This window comes from Monopterus albus, unplaced genomic scaffold, assembly GCF_001952655.1.
Source record: "Monopterus albus unplaced genomic scaffold, M_albus_1.0 scaffold199.1, whole genome shotgun sequence".
Classification (NCBI taxonomy): Eukaryota; Metazoa; Chordata; class Actinopteri; order Synbranchiformes; family Synbranchidae; genus Monopterus; species Monopterus albus.
Window position 1 is genome coordinate 833,282 of NW_018128079.1, and position 6,055 is coordinate 839,336.

Sequence of the window (6,055 nt, forward strand, 5' to 3'; positions counted from 1 at the left end):
TTCCCCCGGAGGAGCTGGAGGAAGTGTCTGGAGAGAGGGAGGTCTGGGCATCTTTGCTTAGACTGCTGCCCCCGCGACCCGGTCCCGGATAAGCGGAAGAAAATGGATGGATGGATGGATGTATACACATTGTGTTATACTGCGCATGTGAGGCATTTCACCTCAGTCTGACTTTGGTTTAGGGACTTTATCCAGTCTATCTGAGGTGTGCTCATTAGCTTGTCCCTGGGGAGACTGGAAGTAGCAGCTTGGTCTGAGCCGCAGCTTCGCCTCCCCCAAGATAAGTCCGCCTCCCTGCCCTTCAGTGGTTCTGTGTGAGCCACATAGGTGCTGTGTAGAGAGAAAGGAAAAAAAAAAGAGCACAGAGAAGGAGAGAGCAGCTCAAAGGAGATTGAAGAAGGAAAAAAGTGAGTTAAAGCAGCTGTGGGTTAAAATAAAAGTCAATTTCCTTAATTTCTTAATTTTTGTTACTTGGCACATGTTGTATTTGTCCACTTACTTATATTCACATTTATATTTAAAATACATGCATGCATTTATGTTTAAAGTACAGGAAGGATTTAGAAAGAGCAGCAGCTCTAACATAGTAGCTGTGAAGGAGTTGCTTGAAGTAATTAAATTTGCTTTTTGTGGTTGCAGTTGTTTATTTGCATTTTTTACAGTTATTCATTTGTTAAGTACTTTCATATCCCATTATTTGAATTTTGGGGTGTGGTACTTTATCCAACAATTCATTGAACTTGCATATAAACATACAGATATCTTGTTACAGAAATATAACATAACTGGACAGTGTCATGGAGTCTGAAAAATTGAAGAGCACGTCTCCAGTTGTGGTTTTAGGTAAGCAAAATCCTTTGCTGGCCGAGGAAATTGATAATTTATCACGAAAGTGGAACAGCCGAACATGAAATCTCCTGTCACCCTGGCCACAAGATGGAACATTCGATCTCAGTCAATGACATGAAATGGACGTTGTTATACAGAATTATAAAGCCAAAGATAAGTCTGCAAAGTGGGTGCGTAAGCATGAAAGAGAACTCACTGTCATTCAATTGTTTATCAATCATGCAAAACTTCTGCGAGAAAAGACGGTTAAATTCGTCAAAGATCAGCTTGAACAGAAAAAGAAGCTGGCCTGGGGAACAGATCAGCCACCACCATATGCTGCCCAGATGCCTGTGCGACAGTTAAGGTTCAGAGGTGACTATGTGATGAAATCTGAGAAGAAGTCAATTTACCCCATGGATGAGCTGGAAAAGGCAGCTAGTTTTGGACGGCAGGAGAAGGAGGACCTGCAGGATGGGCCAGAAGACCTGCCAGAGGCCTATTGGCGAGGATTGAGTCTCCCACACGGGAAGGCTCGCAAACATTTAAGCGGTTTGCACGACCAGATTGTGAAATTATTGACACATGCTGAAAAAGATGACGGCCAGCAGTGTGGTGAGATGGACAGCGGGGCAGAGGCTGGAGAAGGAGAGGGCTTTGACCTCTTTGATTTGGGAGAGCATCGCTCCCTCAATCCCAGGCCTGGGTCCAGTAAGGTGTCTACTCCAAGGAGAACAGGAGAAGAGAAAGAAAGATATGATCCTGAAGGTGCCAAACCAAAGCCCTTTCACGTCACAATTAGGAAAAAAGGAGTTCAGGCATCACCCCAAGCTCACAGAGGGGATCATTCCTCACCAAAGGAAGAATGTGGAAGAGTGGATGCAGTGATCACACTTAACACCAGTGGAGAATCAGGACTTCCAAATGGAGCTGATGATGTGTCATCATACCCACTCTTGGCAAAAGGGGCACAGTTACAATACGTGCCCTGGCCTACGATGGATCTGTCTCCAAGATGGGGGCTGGAAAGTGGATAGTTGCATTTGAGGAGGAAACTATTGCCACAATTTTGGCAATGGGAGACATTGAGGCCTTATTGGGAAAAATCCTGGGCAAACAGGAAATGGAGGAGGCCTTGAGAGCAGCTCAATTGGATGTGTTTGCAGGAACACAAGCTCATGATGGTGATATTTTCAACCAGCACCGCAATATATTGTGGACAGTTTTGAGACTGCAGTTTCCAACTAGAGTCCAACCAGACAGCATTGTGGTGACTCCGATAAAGGATGATGAAAGCCCGCAGGCTTCTGTGCACCTCACTCGAAAGGAGTGGATAAGACAGACTGGTGCAGTGCCTGAAGAAGATTTTTTTTTCACCGGCAGGCCCTCAGAAAGAAAATTGTCAGCGGACTGCCACAGGCCGCTCAGAGTAAGTTGGGTGATGCTGTGGGACTGTATAACATGTCATTTGAACAGTTTACTGACCATGTGGTGGATGCTGTGACAAAAGCATGTGCCAGTGCATCCCGCCAAAAGCAAGCATGTGAGGAAGCAGTGAGAAAGCTGACTCACCAGCAGTTGGCAGAAGGAAAGAAAAAGCTGCAAGCTGTTGTGGCTCCAGTGCAGCCAGAAAGACTCCCTCCACCTCCAGCGGTGGCGCCTGCTGCTCCAGCCACCCCTCAGATAATCTATCTGCAACCAGGGGGTGTAATGGATACCCCCAGAGAACAAGAGGGTTCCCTTCGGGCAGAGGAAGAAGAAGTGGGGCAAAAAGTACACTGTTATGGCTGCAGCAGATATGGTCACATACGACATAAGTGTCCAGAGTGGTCTCGTGTCCGGTATGCCCAGGAACAACAGGGAAATCCTGGGCCCAGGGGGCCGGTGAATTTGAGGCATGAGCCCCCCAGGTATTAGGGAGGCCCTGAGAATCAACAGGGGAATCTGGGAGAGCGTCAGTTGCCGCTTACAACAAATACACAAGTGAGTTCAGTTTCAAGCCCTGATGAGGAACCAATGGTGCCAGCTGTCGTGGCTGGCAAAACCATTAAAATGATGGCAGATTCAGGTGCTGCTTACACCTGTGTAAGTCATTCTGACACTAATCACCTCCCAAGATCTGGATATTATGTACGAATCATTGGATTCTCAGGGATGAAACAACTGATTCCCATTTCACACCCCGTTCCCCTGCAATTTAAAGGAAAAACTGTTGAACTGCCGGTGTTAATATCAGATCAAACTCCTGTGAATTTGCTTGGATGAGACGCTTTGTGCAAACTGGATTGTGACATTCGATGTACCCCGGCTGGGGTGCTTGTGGGTTCTGCACAAAGCCAGATGACTGTGAGAAAAGATGAGGCAGTGGTCTACTAGCTGGCGGATTTGAGTGACACCTTTATGGAGCCAGTGTTATGGTAGCCCCCCTCACCAGGAAGGTGAGGGAGACTTGTGGTTGGACTCAAGTGTGCAGGCCCAGGTGCTAGTACAACAAAAACAGGTTTGAAGGGACAAAAACGCAAAGTAACATAACTGGGGCCATGTGCATACATAATCAAAGGAGGGCTGAAATGGTGTAGGAGACCCGGATGAATACATAAACAGATAAACGAAACGGATATTGGGTAAACGCTAAGTACATGTACATGTGGCAATGCTCCGGCGATGGCGGAGCGTCTGCCAGAGGTATAAATAAGGAGGGACTCAATCAGCGGGATGCACCCCAGCTGTGTGCACCGACAATGAGTCGCTAAATACCGAGTGCGACACAGCTGAGATGCAGAATCCCGTAGGTCGAGAAAACAGAGGAGAGAAAGGCGGAAGAGAGGTAGCGGGGGCCGCTAAAACCTGGATGGATTTCATTAAGGCTAATATGTCAGAAGCCATGTCCCCCGCCTGTTGTCCTCATTGCACTGTTCAATATTATAAGTCTGGATCCACAGCAAAGCCAGACATTTGGCTTAAGGACCAGCCAGAGACGGTTCAAATACAGTCTTCTTCCATTGTGCTTGGCAAGCAGGGAGCTGCAATGGTAGTAGAGAGAGGTATGTATCTGGATCAATAATTCAGAATAAAAAACAACATTCCACATGTTACAATGTTGGTAAACCCAGGCTATGAGCCGAAACATTTGGGTCCAATGATTGTAGAGTCAAAAGAAGCAAAATTTGTGCCAACAGATAACAAAAACATTTGGCTGAGTGAAGATGGATCTTTTTTCAAGATATTCATCTCTGCTGCAGGCATGGCTCATCCTCAGGTCATCTGACTTCCCTGCCAACCGGTGTTCTGCCATCAACATTCAGATGTTAAAAAAGAGATGGTGGCCAGAGTGCCAGCAGAGTTATGGTCAAAACATGACACTGATGCGGGGCTTATCAAGTCCGCACAACCTGTGGAGGTGAAGTTGAGAACAGGTTGCTGACCTCCATGGAGACCACAGTATCCGCTGAAACCTGAGGCAGAGACAGGCATTGAGCAGATGATACGAAGCCTGCCGGAAGAAGATCTGCTGGTGGCTGAACCAAATCCATGCAGTAACACACCAATTTTGCCAGTAAAGAAAGCTGACAAAAGTATCGACTAGTACATGATCTGCGAGCTCTAAATGAGGTCATGGAAGATTTTCAAGCGGAAGTTCCAAATCCACGTACCCTGTTGTCAAATGTTCCATCGGATACTAAGTGGTTCACGGTGGTTGATTTGTGTTCTGCGTTCTTCAGTGTGCCGCTAAGTGAGAACAATCGACATTTCTTTGCATTCACGTATAGGGGTCACTCTTACACATACTCACGGGTTCCGATGGGCTTCAAACATAGCCTGCATGTGTTTAATATAGTCCTGAAAGAAGACATGGAGGACTTGGCAGGTAAGATCTCAAGCACCATCCTCCAGTACGTTGATGACATAATTTTGTTTGCACTGGATTTTGAGACATGCCACAAGGACTCCATGACCTTGTTAACAATGCTAGCTGAACGAGGACATAAAGCTTCACTAGACAAACTACAGCCAGGTGTGCAAGAGTGGACATCGAACGACAAAGACTGGAGATATACGGAGCATGATACTTGGGTTGCGCATATGTCTAAGCAACCCTGGACTTCGAACATAGACAGTTTCAGTCTCTTTGTGTATTCAGATCAAATACCTGGACGACGTGTGTGTGGAATTGAGTGGATTTCCGGATAGTGGGCAAGCAGACCCCCTGACTCTTGGGGAGAAGATCAGTGTTCCATCAGAGTGAGGGAAAAAGAAGTTAATTGGCGTGATGTCTGGGTGGTCAGAGTAGGATTCAAATCACCATTGGGACAGCGAAATTGGGACAGTTTGGAACAAAATAGCTGGTACAGGTGGGTTCAATTTGCAGGACAGCTCAATGGGAAGGAAGATTGCTACATCTGTGCCAAGGCTAGGTCAGAAAGATTGCTTGTGCTGAACACAGTGTTCAGTTGGCAGGAGTGTAGTCATGAGGTCTTAAAGACTGACTTGAATCCCTGGTCGTGGTGTAAGGCTGAGTGTTTGTCCTTCCTGGGCTCACCATCATACAACTGGTGGCCAACTTCAGAGCAGAGGGGAAGACTAATGTCCAGCGATGTAGAGAGTTAGATGTGACTATAGGAGAAAGAAGTGTAATGCTGGGAATGACACACAGTGTTCCATTAATACCAGTAGGATGGTTTGAGTGTGTTGAAAAGACAGGAGCTGTACCTGTGGGGAAAGTGAGCCCTGACCGGTGTAGTCACAGGTGGAAGCTGGACACACTGAACTGTACAAAGCCCAACTTGCATCCAGCTCCCCAGTTGAAAGGAAGTTCTCTGCATGTTCAGGTTCCAGGGTGTCCTTACTTTGATCAAACCATAGCATTAGCTGATCACTTTTGGTGGTGTGGTGGACAACATTTGTGTTCAGTTCTCCCAATCAACTGGGAAGGTAAATGTGCCAGAGTACAGGTGGCTCAGGAGTTGATTACTTTTGCCTTGGTAGAGCAGGCTAGGAATGGTAGTGTTAGAAGCAAGAGAGCGTATTCTCCAGATCCCAAGATGTAGCTTGACGCTATTGGCCAGCCACGCAGAATTCCAAATGAGTTTAAAGCCAGACATGAGATTGCATCAGGGTTCGAGTCTATCTTTCCCTGGATAACCGCTAATAAAAACACTGAGTGGACAAACTACATTTTTTACAATCAACAGCGATTCATCAACTACACAGATGAGGCTCTAGGTGC